We start from the raw sequence: 17,224 nt of genomic DNA on the forward strand, positions 1-17,224 counted from the left end.
TTATTTAACCCCAAATGTTTATTGTATTTGTTAAATTAACCCCGTAAAGCTTATATGTGACACTTTAGTACCTGAATTTTACCAGCTTCTATTTATTTTTGAATTTTATCAATTGTAATTATACCATATTTCACGTACCAATATTCAATTATACTTTTAAATGTTCTTCATTTTCAACTTTACCTTTTCGTTCTGACCAAAAGACATAAATAACCTTAAAGTCTATTTTGAATAAAGAACACGCCATGGATACGTCCGAGGTAGATTAACTATGAACTTTTTTCAAGAAAAAGTTTGATATCTTTTCCTCATGATGAACGATGGTGAAGACAACGAGGGCGGCCGAGAAAACGTTGACACATCAAAGAGATCTCGAGATGAATATTGAAGAAGCTAGAGATTCAAGTTAATCTGCTCCATTTTGCTTTAAACGATCTGTCAATTCCAAACTTTTCCCGATGAGGCGATGACGATGATCCTCCTCTGCTGTAAAATTGATTCGTGGTAGAGTTTATTTGCGACATTACGAAGAATGGCTATAAGTTGAAGCTATAGATTCTCTTCCTCTGGCATCAGATCATCTTTGATCACTTCACAAGTTTGAGGAGATTGTAGAATATGGGTTTTTACCATTGAAATCTATTAAGGTTAGGAATTACGATTTGTTGCAACATTGAGATTCAGAATATTCATCGATCTGAAGAGGGTAAACGATTGATTATAAATGAGTATGCAATGTGATTTTGTGTTTTGAGATTTTAGGAATTGGGTTTTTGAGTTAATTAAAGACTGGGTATTTAAACTTTAGTATTGAAATCATTTATAAGGATTTATTAAATAATTTATAAAGGTTTGTAAAATTCAGTTGTTATTTAGGGTCTGTAGAGCCGAAGCTTAGTCTAACTACTAGTCAAGATATGACATAGTGATGGTGGTTGCTAGAGAATTGTATTGTCAACAAACAATGATCAACGTCAAAGACATTTTTTCGTATTATCATTATTTTCAAAGGGTGGACAGAACATAGAACATAAGATGGTTTCATGATTCAGAGAGGTGTGCATAACTTGTATGACATTGCTGGAAAAACATGAATACACAGGAAATGATTTACAGCTCCAGCTCATATAATTAAATTGAGAAATAACAAGAATTTGAGGAGTGTGGAGGGGTATTGAAGCACAAAAGGAAGAATTCTGAACCATAGATAACTATATATAATGACTAGGGCCAGCCCGGGTTACGCCCGGATTTTTTGTTTAATTTTTAGTTTTGATTATATATTTTCTATGTTTATTTAATATATAAATAGTATAATATATTATAAAATATAAGTAGTTATATAATTATAAACTCATTTTTAATTTTTCATTGCTTTTGTCTTGCGAATTTCGAATTTTAGTTTCCAATTATTATTTTTTGTTATTGGAAAATATATACTCCCTCTGTTCCTAAATGTAGGATGTTTCAAAAAAATTTGATGTTCCAATATATAAGATGTTTTCAACTTTCTATATACCTTTTACTTTATTAAAAACTGTGTAACCAATCATATTTAATAATCTATTTTATAATTGGTTGAATACAATTATTTTATAGTTTTCATAATATTTTCTAGACGAAATTTTTTTTTCTTAATATGTGTGTTTTTTCCTAAATATCTTATATTTAGGAACAAAGGGAGTATAAGATGACGAGCAAAATAAAAAAAAATAATTAAATTTTAGTTATGGTGTTTTATTGGTTGGACTATAGATATGTTTCATTTTACTTAAAACTTCTTATAATTTATTTTAGTTATGATGTTTGATTGGTTGGACTATAGATATGTTTCATTTCACTTACAACTTTTTATAATTTTTGTTTCTAGTTAGTCTCTCGATAATTTAATGGACCCTCGCCCTTTAAAACTAAAACCTTACTTAATGTTTCTTTTTTCAAAAATCACTGGTTTAAATGTTATATTATTTTCTACATCAAAAAAACTCACAATTACATCACTATAAATTACGTACTAAATTCTTTCAACAAATGTTCTGCATTTATAACTCAACTAATCGAACCCATGATCTAAATATTCCTTTATCTCATTTATATAAGTTTTTCAGGGCAACTCCAACTCCAACAACATTAATTTGGAGTTATTTGATATCCACTGTAACACAAAATCTGCTACGGTAACGCCTCCGGATCATTCCCCTGAAAAATGAGATTGCTCAAGTTAAATAACCATAATAAATAACCAAACTCTCCTTAAAGAAAGCAACAAACTGCCAATTCATTTACCTGAATTGTGAGTCCAACATCAAGAACACATGCTTTAGACTATCCAACACCAACACCAAGATTAAAATTGAAATGTCCAAACAGTGTAAAAGAAGAACGACTTCTGACCTCCCAAAATCTGGACCAAATGCTCACCGCCTCTTTTCAAGTCTAAGTAGACGGATTTTAACGGTGGTGCTACAGCTACAGGCTTTCAAGTCAGCAAAAGGACAGAAGAATTTGTCATTCTGCTCAAAGATGATGTTCTCGGGATGAAAGCTCAATTTTTTATAGCTGGAGATTCACCGATTGGAGGAGAGGGATATGCATTGAATGAGTAATCGTGTTAGGAGTGAAGAAGGTCGTTAATGACAGCGATTGGATGCATCCCGTAACGGTTGCAGTTTCCCTTTGCCATGAGGAAGAAATCCAGACAAAACGACACTACCACCAGCTTGCTCCGTAGATATGCCGTGAATTTTTGTTTCCCATAACCCTTCTAAAACTCCGAGGTCAGTTTATCAAAGATGGTGAGGCTGAAGAACAACATGAGCCGCAACAATCTTTTTCTTTTTGTAGGCGAGCCGTAACAATCAAAGGTGACGATCTTGAAGACGAAGTGTGACTATGGGGCTTTGATAATGATTCCATCAGCCCAGTTAAGAAGCGTATTAAGCCCATTCAGTTAATCCTGTTTTATAAAGCGGGACAAGTGTCGTATCAGCAGCCATCCAACGTGGACCTCTTGGGAGGAAATCAATTTGTACTATATATATAAAGACTAGGGTCGGCCCGGGCTACGCCCTGGTTTTTTGTTTAACTTTTAGATTTTGAGGGAAATTTTATGTTTACACTTTCTTTCATACCACAATTCAATTATACCACTAGTATGGGGACATTTTCATAAATACATTTTTCATTAATGAGCAGAAGACAATATTACCCTTATCTTATCTTCTCCTCAATCATCGATTTCTTCCTCTTTCTCTTTAGGCGATCGATATTCTCCTTCGTCGTTGGATTACAGTGCTCCGTCGGATCAAAAGTAGATGGATCGTAATCGGCTAGAGATTTCTCCGATCATATCTTTTCTTTTGCACTTTTTGTTTTGGTTTTCTGAAACTCCGGTGATAGTCGATGCGAGAAATATCACCGATGCGAGAAATGAGTGATGATTTGGAGTTTTGAGATAACCTGATTGATAACGGGTCAAGTGTCTCCTCTTCTGGATGAGGTTTAGCTAACTTGATTCAGATTGATTCTAATTTGATTTTCTGTTGTATTTAGCTTGCCGTACAAACAGATCACGAAGCCATGACAAACATGAAGACAGAGTTTATGGTTTTATGGGATGGGTTTTTTACTGATCGTAAGTTGAATCCTTCACCTTTCAGCTCACTCTAATGCAGTCTATAGCATGCTCTACTTGGATATAGTAGGTTTTAAATGAGTATAATGGTTGCTTTGTAGCGAATGTGAGGGTGATGGTACTTGCTGCAACAAACAGACCATCAGAGCTTGATGAAGCAATATTGAGGCGTCTTCCTCAAACCTTTGAGATTGGAATGCCTGACTGTAAGGATAAAGCTGAGATATTGAAAGTGGCGCTGAAAGGAGAAAGGGTGGAGCCCGATATTGACTACGATCACGTAGCTCGTCTATGCGAAGGCTACACCAGATAGGACATCTTTGAGCTCTGCAAGAAAGCAGCTTACTTCCCTATCAGAGAAACCCTAGAGGAAGAGGGAAAAGGGAGACCATGTCCTGTAAGTTTCATATGAAAATGTTCAATTCTGTTGCATTCACCAAATTTGCAAGAGTATTGATGTTGTGAATTGCTATCATTTTGTTTGTCAGGTACCTAAGCCATTGTCACAGTTGGATTTGGAGAAATTTCTTGATTGGATTTAGAGAAAGTTCTTGCTACGTCGTAGAAGACGCAAGTTGCAGCAGGCGAGTACTGTGGGTTGAGAAGGTCAAGGGAACCAGATGAGGTGGAGGCAGCTATAAGTGGAATCTCGAAGCTACTGGTCTCTCAGTTCATTAACCTTCAGTCTGGTTCTCAGGATAAAACTATTCATGTATGTTTATAAAGGTTTATAAAACCAATCATATGGATATATAAAATAGTTTTGTATATAAATCATTTATAAGAGTTTATAAAACCATTTATGAACCATTTATAAATTTTGTAAGAGCTTATAAAACCTTGTATCAACCATCTATAAAGTTTATAAAACACATCTAAATATTTATATAACTATTTATAAAAGCTTATAAAACTATTTAAAAGGGTTTATAAAATTATTTACAAGAACTTATAAGCTATATATAAGAGTTTATACATTAATTTATAAGTGTTTATAAATTAATTTACAAGGTTTATAAATCTATTTATAAGAGTTTATAAATCTAATTATAAGGGTTTATTCTAAATATTATAAGAATTTAGTAATATTCATAACACAATTTATAATAGTTTATAAATCAGTTAGAAGAGTTTATAGATCATTTATAAATTCTTACAAAAATTATAAGTAAATCTTTATGAAAGTATTTATAATGTTTACAATTCTCCTATAAATGTTTGTAAATTATTTATAATTATTTACAAAATCATTTTCTAGCCAAAAGCATCATTATTGTATGTATAATTATAGAATTCATAAATCATTTTGTAATGATTTATATCATCTTATAAGGGTTTATAAGAGCTTTTTCGTCCGTGTCGATGGGTTTAGGACATATTTATAAGAGTTAATCAAATATATGAGAAATATAAATCTATTTATAAGAGTTTATAAATCTATTTATAAGGGTTTATTCAAAAGATTATAAGAATTTAATAATCTTCATAACACAATTTATAAGGGTTTATAAATCAATTTAGAAGTGTTTATAAATCAATTTAGAAGTGTTTACAAAGGATCATACAAGCCACTCTTTATGATCTGAAGGCCATCAAGATTCAAGGTTTTGACAGCGACAGTAAGGCCAGTGCCAGGCTTAACAGGAGCAGTTCCGTTCTCCTCCACCCATCCTTTAAAGACACAACCAAAGCCACCTTCTCCGAGAAAACCTTCGGGTATGAAATTGCTTGTAGCCAACTTGAGATCAAGGAAAGTAAACTGCTTGAGGTGAGAATACATCTTAAGCTCTTCACTGATCATAGGAGTGGACAAAGAGCTTTCAGCATTGGTGGTTGTTGCTATTGTAGAAGAAGAAGAAACAGGGCCAGCTGGTTGCTCATTTGATTTCACAGTTGCTGCCGACTTACTTCCTAATGTTTAAAACAAAAACAATATAGATTAGGATGAAAGTAGTTAAGCTCAAACTCTGATTCTTTTTTTTTTTAACAGCAAGACATTCACAGACTCATATTGACTCTGTAAACCAAATCGGCAGCTTCGCATCAATATGAACGACGAAAGATGGTTGATTCCTAGCACTACGTGCCAAGCTATCCGCCCTTAGGTTCTCCGTTCGGGGTACATGGATGATGTCTGAGTTGAGGAAGCTTCTTCGTAAAAGCTTGATATCTTCCAGGTAGCTTTCAAATGCTGGCCATTCTTTTGGTTCTGAAACCATCTTCACCAATTGAGAACAATCTGTTGCAAACGTAACCTGAAACTGTCGTAAGTTCTTCATATATTCCATTGCCCAAATCAACGCCTCCACCTCCGAGTGAAGAGGTGATAGACACGCCCTTACATTCCTTGCTCCTAATAAACCATCAAAACCCGGTAAGGTACTATACCATCCTTGTCCCGAAAATAGTTCATTCTCTTTCCACGAAACATCTATGAAATACCATCGTCCTGTAGTTTCTAATGTAGGTCTGGTCTGTACTTGCCTCTCCCTTCTTTGATCAGTGATTACCTATGCTTCATCCCAAAGTGTTGATTCCAATTCTGCTAATATAAGTGTTTCCCTTGGATCAATATCCAGATTACTAAACACTTTATTATTCTGACCTTTCCATATATACCATAATATCCATGCGAATTGGTGGTCATCCATCTTTGGAGTAACTCTCCAAAAGAGATGATCCATGTTACCAAAAAACGAACAAGTAGGAAAATAGTTCGGATTTGATGGTATCTTAGATAATGCCCACACTTGACGTGCTGGAGGACATTCAAAAAACACATGATTTATTGATTCCTCTGGGTCTCCACATCGAGCACAACAAATAGCTCCTTGTACTCCTCTCCCCCGAAGATTCTTCATTACCGCTATACAACCTGAAAGGAGTTGCCATAGAAAATGCTTTAACTTCGGCGGGCACCGCACTTCCCAACATAAAGCTTCTAACGTATCCACTGTGGGTCCATAAAAATCTGGTGGTTTTTCCTTATCAGGATAGACCCGTTCCACTTGATACCCTGATTTGACCGAATATTTCCCATTATTAGTGAAATGCCATCCATTCCTATCTTCCATCTGATGTCTACTTAATGGAATACTTTCAATAATTTGTGCATCATGAGGATCCACCAAAGCCCTAATTGCCTCAAGATTCCAAGTTCGGGATTCCAAATTAATGAGGGAATCCACTGTGATGTGAATATTTTTGTTTGCTGGTCTCGGGCGAGTGGCTGGGATCCAAGGATCATTCCATACCGAGATAGATGAACATGTTCCCACCCTTTTAATTAGCCTTTACAAACCAGAGATCTAGCAGAGATCATACTTCTCCAGCCACATGACGGGGAGTAAGATCGGATCGGTTCAAGGGGTGAAGCATTCCTATACTTCTCCAGCCATACTTCTCAAACTCTTATTCTTAAAGTTAGGTAAACCAACCACATTGGACACATACGGGAAAGAAACTTAGATGGAAATTTTAAGTCTATTTTTGGAAATCAAATTCTAGAAAAAAATTAAGAAGATTTGATGCTAATCAGAGAGGAGAAGGAAGAAAGGAAGGAAGGGGCATTACGAGTGGTTGTAGAGAGAGAGAGAGAGATTGAGAGGTATCAACGTGAGAAGTTGAAGGTAGGCAACAAACCCTAAACCCTAAATTTGACCCAACACCCCCCATTTGATTCTACTTCGCCTTCATTGTTCTTGACATTGTTCATTGATAAGAGTTTATAAAACCATTTATGAACCATTTATAAATTTTATAAGAGCTTATAAAATCTTGTATCAACCATCTATAAAGTTTATAAAACACATATAAATATTTATATAACTATTTATAAAGGTTTATAAAACTATTTAAAAGGGTTTATAAAACTATTTACAAGAACTTATAAGCTATTTATAAGAGTTTATACATTTATTTATAAGTGTTTATAAATTAATTTACAAGGTTTATAAATCTATTTATAAGAGTTTATATATCACTAAATTAACCAACTTTCCACCATTTCTTTGCTTATTAAAGAACATCATTTTTTTACAGTTTCTTTTATTATAAAAAGGTATAATTGAGCATTAAGATGATTGAGCATTGAGAGATACTTGGGGTTTCTGAACTTGATCGGTGTGTGTCCATCGTCGTTGTGTCCAGAGAAATAGTAGCTTTGCGTATCAGAGTCTTAGAGCTGCTTGAGGACGGGGACATAAGAAGCATTAAGACATTTGAAATCCTCAAACTTCTAAACCTCAACAGTAAGTCCTCTGAGGTTGTCCATGTTCATAGCAAACCATGACTTCATCGCAGCGTAGTTGATCTCGTTAGTGACAAGATGAAAGACGACTTTCTCAGGGGCCTTGGAGTTGAGAGCAGTGGAGTTAATATCAAAGACTAACGTTCTGATTAATATAGCCCCACATAGTAACTTTACAGCACATAAACTTACCCTGTCAATGACTCCAAATTCTTTAGCTTTTGGTGCATCCATGTAATATGGCTTCTCATCACATTAGCCACAGTCTCCACGAAATAAATAACAAGTCAGAACCATTTTTTATCAGCGAGAAAGTTTCTTCCTTAAAAGTTATGAAGCGAAAGATATGTTTCCCACTCACATTCCCAGTGTGCTTTGATAGTCGTCCCACAAGTATATCCCTGCTTGTTATGACCTGCAATTGCAACCAGGAACGTGAGAGATGTATTGAAACTAAATTTTTCTTCACCTCAAGGTTAATATTCCGAGCAAAACGCTCAAGTGAGAAGCATAGGGATGAACGTATAAGCAAAACATCATGAACATATCTCAGTTGAAATTAGATTTCCAGAATACAAGGTGTACAGATGGAGTAACAAACCTCTTTGGCACGAATCAGGACATCACTGGCAGGCATCAACCCGGAAGAAGGCACACGAGGCTGCTGGATCATTGCTGCAACATATTTCCTAACATTTGAGAATCTCTTATTATCAAGAATGAGCAATCCAGTCATCCAGAATGCACTCGTATATACCTTTAGAATGTGGCATCATGAACCGTTTATAAGAGTTCATATAAATCATTTTACAAGGTTTATAAGAACTTATAAATATATTATAAACCATTTATAAAGGTTTATAAGGATTTTAAAATATTTATAATGGTTATAAGAATTTATAAAGGGTTTACAAAACCACAATGTTAGATGAACGCCTCAGTTCTGCAGATGCACATAATGTATCTAGACCAGATATATAGCCTTCTAGGACCTTTTTCACAGCAATAGCAAAATCCTGATTAACACGAGTATAGCAGCTCTTGTTATTGGCTTCTTCATTTTCACCTACTTTACAGCTCCCGCCTGTCCCTCAACTTCCAACTTGAAGTTCCTGAAATGGGTCTACGAAGTTATGGAGAAGAAAGACCACATAACCAAAGCTGCCTATGTTTCGACGAATCTGTCCCAAGGCGTCAGTTCTTGATAACTGATGCCACAAGCTCGGAATTTGGTGGGTTGTCCTATCAGCTGGCTCAGAGCATAATACGGAAGAGAGGTTATGTATGCTAATAAGAGAAGACTCAACACCTTGCAGGGCATTCAACGCCAACCTAACCAAGCTTGATTCCTATTAAAAAGCAACAAAATTGTCAGAGAATGTGGCGAAAAGTAGAAGTAGTCTCAATATACGTCTTTCATCTAAGCACTAAAGATATTCCATTGTTCTGTAATTAATTACTACGAAAAGTAATCTGAGAACATCACATCGTAATCTTCCCTAAGATAATTATTTCGCCGTAACTCAATACAGTACATCGAGTACTAAACTCAAATCAATAAAATTGATACTTCTTTTTCCGCAAATCATTCCCTATTAGGTTTCCGATCCTAGCCACTCAAGCGAAATGCAAAGCTCATGTTTCCACGCATACAAACATGAAAAGCGTAAATGGTGAACTAACAGAGACAGAGGAAGAAGACGGAAGAGAAGCACGAGTTGGAGGAGGAAATTGGCGGCTCTGAGAATGTAAGGATTCCCAATTACTTGGTGGAAGGTAAAGCTCCTCCACTTTGAGCTTCTCCAGAGGCGAATCAAGGCTCGTCGCCACCGTCATTTTTTCTCAATGGAGGAGAAAGTGAGAGATCGTCTTGTTCGCCTGAGCTTGTAGAGTTTGTCAGCTTCGTTGGAGAACTCGTCAGCACCGTCAAATCCGTCGGAGAACTCGCCAGAGCCATCAAATCTGTCGGAGAACTCGTCAGCGTCGTCAGATTTGATCACCGTCGAATTCGAAATCAATCTGGGGAACTCTCAGATTTGGAATTGCGGGAGAAAGAGAGTAATTTAGGTTTAATTATTCAGGGGTACAATGGTATTTTGTCTATTAAAATTTTAATGGTAAAATTTATTAATGTATAGATGAAATGTGGTATTAGGAAAGTGGTATTAGTGACAATTTCTTTTTTTATTATATATTTTGTAAGTATGTTTATTTTGATATATAAATATTATAAAAATATAAGTAGCTAGAAAATTATAAAGTTATTTTCAGTTATTTATTTTTTCTGTCTTACAAATTTCAAAAATTTTAATATCCAAATATCTGATATTTTTGTTATTGGAAATTATATATAAGGTGATGAGTAAAATGAAAAAAAAAATGATTAAATTTTAGTCATGTGTTTGATTGGTTGGATTGTAAAAATGTTTCATCTCACTTAATTTTTTATAAATTTTGTTTCCAATTATTCTCTTAGTAGTTTAATTGACTCTCACCTTTAATTATACAATCCTTTTAAAATATATTTTTTTCTTAAAACACTGGTTAAAAAATTATAATATCCTTCTACATTAAAAACTTACAACGACGTCACTAAAATCTAAAATCTACCAACTAAATTCTTACAACAAATTTTCTAAACCTACAACCCAACTATTTAGACCCATGATCTAAATATTCATTTATCTTAATTATATAAGTTTTGTTACAAAACTTTTTTAAATGTACAACCAATCATAATTTTATCTTAGTTTTAAAACCATTGAATTCATAACTTTCACATGTGCCTTTTCAAATTTTTTTGTTCCACATTGTCCTAAGCATGTTTTGATGTAATCGTACATCTATATTTTTACACACATATATATACACACACGTTGGGCAATGGTCTAATTGTACAAAAGTTTAAATTATTAGTGCGCAAGGTTTAATTTGTGAGTTGATTACACATAAAGACACTTTTTGTCTTTCCTTTACATTGAGAGTCACTTTCCACTTGTGAGACACTTTCTGGTGGGACCTATGTGTACTTTTGACAAATTTGTCCTTATGGAAAATGGCGAGTTGTGGACGACAAATTATGGATGACAAGTTGTGACGAATTGTGGATGACAAGTAACTTGTGAATATATGAATCAAAAAAATACAAAGAATATGTATGACGGTTTACTTCTACTATTACAAATTTGAAATCCTAAAAAAAATTGATATGTACGCAAAATATGTAGACGAATAAGAAAATTAAAAAATTAAAAATGTGGATTAGTGAAAATGTGAACAAAGAAATGCGGGCCATTAGAAATGTGGACTCAGAAATGTGGATGATATAAATATAGATACGAATTCATGTGGACACTATTTTTCTATAATGTGAACAAAATTTTGTGGATGATTTTTCATCTGCTAATCACCAAGGTTCTTTAACTTATAATATAATAATTTATGTATAAGAGATGTGAGATCATATCTTCTTGATGAGTTTGAACAGAGAACGACAAAGTTTGAAATCCCAAGCTCGGCACAGTGAAGAAGAAGAACTGTGCCAGATTGGAGTGGGGAGCACGAGTTTCAGAGGACAGCCGTCGTCACCACCACAATCGAGTTATGGTTCCAACTCTCTAACGGTTTTATCTTTCGATCTGATGTACACCGATCTGCTGGAGACTTCCCCGGTGACCACATCCAGTCCAACACAACTAGCTCTTGATCTCCGATAAGACAGCTGTGACCGAGCTCCAATGGATAAGACAACTCTAATTTGTTGATGTCCACATCTAATCTATAATTCTATTATCCACGTTTTGGTGTCCACGTCCACATTTAATTTTGTTTACACTTTAATATATATATGAAAATGGATCTTAAAAGATAGAGAATTTTATATATAATTTATTATGATAATTATTTTTATTTAATATATTTTAGAATTTGAGATAAAAGTAAATGAAAACATAAGGTGTAATAAGAAAAACAATAAAATGAAATAAAAAAAAGGAGAGAGATTTGTGTGATGGGAAGAAAGCAAAATGTTCTTTTTTCTTTATTCTAGGGTCATAAGAGTCATTTCTACAAGGAAAAGTGTGTCTAAAGTGGTAAGTGTCTTGTAGTGTAATTGATATGTGAGAAAGTGTCTCTAGAAGTAAAAATCTCTTAATTTGTAATGATATAGATTGTAGTGATGTGACTAATGATGTAACAGTGATCTTTACTCAATTGTATTTTGATAATGTGGCTAATTTATATTATAGTGTCTAGAAGTCTGAGTCTATTAGTGGTTGCATGTTGATAATTTTATGTATAGAATAAATTTTTAGTGCTTCACTAAATTTTTGAGCTTGCCGGGTTTAGAGATGCTCGAATTGTATCTAAAGATGCTACTTTTTTCCAGAAATATAACCTTGAGAACATGTTAAATCATATGTGTTTAAAATTATTGATATAACACTCAAATCATCATTGTAACGATGCTCCAATTTTTAAATATCACAACAATAGCTTGGATACCGAAGCTAAAATGGGTAAATCGTTGAGAATGATTCGAGTTAATTAAACAGACGATTCTGAAAGATCAAACGGATACCAATGTATAAGAATTGAAACACTTTTCAATTAACACTACTTGTTATATTAAGAATCACTTAGACAATCCCATAAGATCTGTCTAATCCGATTTACACAACGTCAATCTCGACATGACACGGACCAATCCTTAATCTATCTCAACACTCAACTGGTGACAAGAATTCACCAATTGTTACAATGCAAGCACAGTATGGAACAACCTCTCACACTTTCTCTTCTTATCACTAAAACCGTAACCTAGACTACCTCGCTAGTTACAGTTAAATACTCTGTTACATAATATTCTCTTCTCCTAATATTACGCCAACAGCAGATCTTTCCAAGCGTATCTCAAAAGCAATGATCTTCTGATCGATGTCTCCACGTCATCAACTAATTACTTTTCATATCGGTATCTCACATACCGAATGAACCGTGTAGCACATGCTCTGTTTTCCAGTGAACCGGCTCCTTTCCTGGAGCTAACATTCTCCCCCTTCTTATCTGAATGTGACACTCTATGCAACCTGCAAGGACACTGCAGACAAAGCACATACACGAGTCGAAGAACCTAATAATCTACTCATTAGAAGCATGAAATTGCATCCATTCCTTATAAAGGTCATTGATACAAACCGAATAGTACATCACCAAAAACAATATAACGCATACCCGAGAAGTTTAGACTAAAGACCAAATTACATCTACTAGGCTCATTGTCTCAAGAGACATGTCAGACAAAAGGAAAAATGAAAATTTAAGCCTACAAATTGATTACATATCTTGTTCACTTAGCCACTTTCTTCATCACTGTCCTCATTCTGCTGCTGATGTGGGTATTCTCCCCCTGCATAGATACATATTAAGATAAAAAATATCAGTACTTATGGGCAATATCTTACCACCTCAAAATTATCTTACTCCTGAGACGAATGCGGATGGCCTTGAGACCGGCTATGGCATGCTCAATGTCCTCTTCAAGGTTAGGTGATCGGGACTCAGCTCCAGACCCTAAACCTGCCTTCTTGTCTTTGACTACCTTCTTTGGCATACCAGTGAATTCCTCATCATCAGAGTCCGGAGGAACGTTGCGCTGGACAAGTAGCACCTGCTGAATCAGGGTGGGGAAGATGATTCTTCGAGAGCGTTATGTTCCCGTGTTCTCAACCATTGACATAATCTGGTTGTAGACAAGTTTACCGAAGTTGAAACTGCGGTCGTGATAGAGCATATAAATGAATCGAAGACGCTCCGGGTTCATGGCTGTGTAGCTTGTGGTTGGAATCAAGTTGGCGCAGACGAGTTTGTATAACACTTGATTCGTAGCAGTCAGAAACTTGGAGCTCATATCTTCCCAGCGAAGGATTCGATTATTTGTCAGAAATGCACACACTCGATCAATGTTGTAGGTTAACCAGTCAGGATCCTCCTCGCATGTTGGAATGAGATACAAAGAGTTGATCAGGCTTGGAGAGAAATTGACTAGTGAGCCTTTAACATAGACCGCAACTCCATCTCCTCGAGGCTCAGCATCCATCAGATTTGCAATGAACTGTTTCACTACACACGGTTTAAAGGGGTCAGAGTCAATGACCGTGTAGATCAGCCCTGAATCCACAATCACCTTCTTGACATCTTGAAGATTCTCTTCGTTCAGGGGGACACTATACTGAGTGAGGAATTTCCTGTTTCTCAGATCCTGATACCTCTCAGTAGCAGCCACCGTAGCAAAACGAGAATTAATTGGTACCTTGGACGGTCGGAGAAGTGCATGATTATCTCGAAACAGAATCTGGAACTCACGACGACTCTCCTCGTATCTTGGTCCTTTCGGAAGGAACTCATCAGGGTGTTCAACTTGAGGAGTGTCAGAGACTGCTTCTTCCTGAGACGCGTCTGATTCTTCATCGGCGGAGTTATCCTAGGATAGAGATTCAACATCGGGTTTCGGGGGTGGAGTGACTGGTGTGCGACGGCGGAGACGTTTGAGTGAGTACTTGCGCTGGCATGAGGTCAAGCCTGGATTGGTTGGGGAAGTTTGTGAGACTGAATTGGTATCCATAGATTGTTTCAATCGCGAGCTTCTTCTTGGTTGCATGTTGCTCGTGAGGATGAGAGAATGCTTGGAGGCTCAAGATTTGGTGTGTGACACAGCAACTGAAACCCTAGTAGCTTAAGTAACTCTTTTACGGCCCAACACACAAACCCATCAGCTTATTTCACAAGTGACATTCAAGCCCAACATTCACTTTTGTACTAAAATATCCTAATGCAACTCCAAGCAAGACACATATGAGGAGAGTTTTGAGAACAAGTTCAAGTGATCATCAAGACATGCCTTTCGATAATTTGTTAATGACACACATATACACAAACGTTCAATGTCCAGTGAGTAAAGATATGGCTAGCTTAGGCATTGTCAGGTACACTCAAGTCAAAATAAGCGAATGAAAATCAATGATTCAACTCCAAGCTGTAGTTGTTTCTCAGCTGAGTAGCTGACACATATTAGTTCATTAAAAGTTTTGCTAAGACTAGATCAGTCGTCTATCTTAGTCACACTTTAGAAACACTTCTCGCAACAGTGTGCTCCCACCGCTGCTTCTTCAGTGGGAACTTATCAGTAACTCAACGACCTGATCGTAATTATTATTTTTTATTTTTTTTTTCTCTTTCTTATACAAGTCATATCAAAATCATAATCTTATCAGCACAAAGAGCATCACCAGATACAGGGTGTTGCAGCAACCTGACCCACTATGAATGTACTGCTAATTTCTGATTTTGCCTAATCTGAACAGTGATCGTCTTAGATACAAAGTGTTGTAGCAACCTGAACCAGAATGAGTGTTCTTCCTTTTAGGCCGTTCACAGTGTTATCATTGTCTGTTACACTCTGTCTCACGGTTCAGTGTTTCTTGACCCAATCCAGACAGTGATCAGTGCTCAGATTCAAAATGTTTTAGCATCCTGCTCCAAGATGAGTGTCCTTCACCATGGAGTCTCGTGACTAAGATAGCTAAGACCAGCTCAGATTATGACTTCTAACAAATTGTTGATACAAGGTTTTTAAGGGGTGCGACTTGATATGTACCTTCTTCTACATATGCTTATCTACCCCCAACGACATTTTAAGTAACAATCTTATAGGTCGACAATTCCCAACGCATTTCTGAGACCCAGAAAAGAGTTGAAGTCGAGAGGTTTTGTAAAGATATCTGCTAATTGATTTTCAGATGAGACATGTTCAATGATCACAAGTTTTAGTTCTACTAACTCTCTCACAAAGTGGTGTCTGAGGTCGACATGCTTTGTGCGAGAGTGTTACACAGGATTCTTAGTTAAGTTAATGGCACTCATGCTATCACAATGAACTAGCATAGGGTCTGAGGTGTACCCGTAATCAACAAGCATTTGTCGCATCCACAGGAGTTGAGTGCAGCAGCTTCCTAAGCCTATGTATTCAGCCTCTGCAGTTGAAAGTGATACGCAGTTCTGTTTCTTGATGTGCCATGAGACCATGTTGTTACCAAGAAAGAAGCATCCTCCATACGTACTTCTTCTGTCGTCTACACAACCTGCCCAGTCTGCGTCACAATAACCTGCAAGATTTATATTAGTTTCAAATGTGTAATGCAAACAAAAGTTCAAGGTTCCTTTTACGTATTTGATCACACATTTCACAGCATTCATGTGTGATTCCTTGGGGGAAGCTTGATATCGCGCACAGATCCCTGCGCTAAGGCATAGATCAGGGCGACTAGCAGTGAGGTAGAGGAGACTCCCAATCATGGCTCGGTATATTTTTTCATCAACGTTTCGTCCTTCCTCATCTCGAGAGAGCTTAGTAGTAGTGCTCATGGGGGTTCTTGCCGTCTTGCTAGTTACCATACCAAAGCGTTTTACCAGGTTTTTTGCGTAGGTGCTTTGGGTCACAAATAAACCATCATCCATTTGTCTGATCTGGAGACCGAGGAAGTATGTCAACCCACCAACCATGCTCATCTCGAATTCCTTCATCATAGTTTTCACAAACTCCTTGGCCAGATGTTGGGATGTGCTCCCAAATATGATATCATCGACATAGACTTGGATCACTAAGATGTGGGAGTCGATCTCTTGAATGAACGGAGTCTTGTCAACGCCTCCTCTCTTGAATCCAGTCTCAATCCGAAACTGAGTCAGCCTCTCATACCAGGCCCTTGGAGCTTGCTTTAGGCCATAGAGAGCTTTTCTCAGTCTGTAAACATGATCAGGGAAGTGAGGATCCTCGAACCCTTCTGGCTGTGATACAAACACTTCTTCCTGGAGAACCCCATTTAGAAAGGCGCTTTTGACATCCATTTGATATAGCTTAATTCTCAGTTTGCACGCGATGCCAAACAGTAGACGGATAGCCTCCAGACGTGCGATAGGGGAAAAGGTCTCATCAAAATCGACACCTTCAATTTGAGAGTATCCCTAAGCTACTAGTCGTGACTTGTTCCTGACCACATTCCCGTTCTCAACGGTTTTGTTCTTATGTAGCCATTTGGTGCCAATCACATTAGCGTCTTTTGGTCTTGGTACCAAGTCCCACACTTGAAGTCTGATGAACTGATCCATTTCTTCATGCATAGAGGCAGTCCAGAACTCATCCTCTAAGGCTTCCTGAATGTTCTTAGGTTCGATAGGCGAGATGAAGCAATTCGTCTTTGCCTTTTCAACCAGGAAGCATGCAAGTTTAACCATCCCCTTGAAGTTAATTTGTTTCTTGCGTGTTACTCTGTCATCCAGTACTC

Source organism: Brassica napus, chromosome C8, assembly GCF_020379485.1.
Source record: "Brassica napus cultivar Da-Ae chromosome C8, Da-Ae, whole genome shotgun sequence".
Taxonomy (NCBI): domain Eukaryota; kingdom Viridiplantae; phylum Streptophyta; class Magnoliopsida; order Brassicales; family Brassicaceae; genus Brassica; species Brassica napus.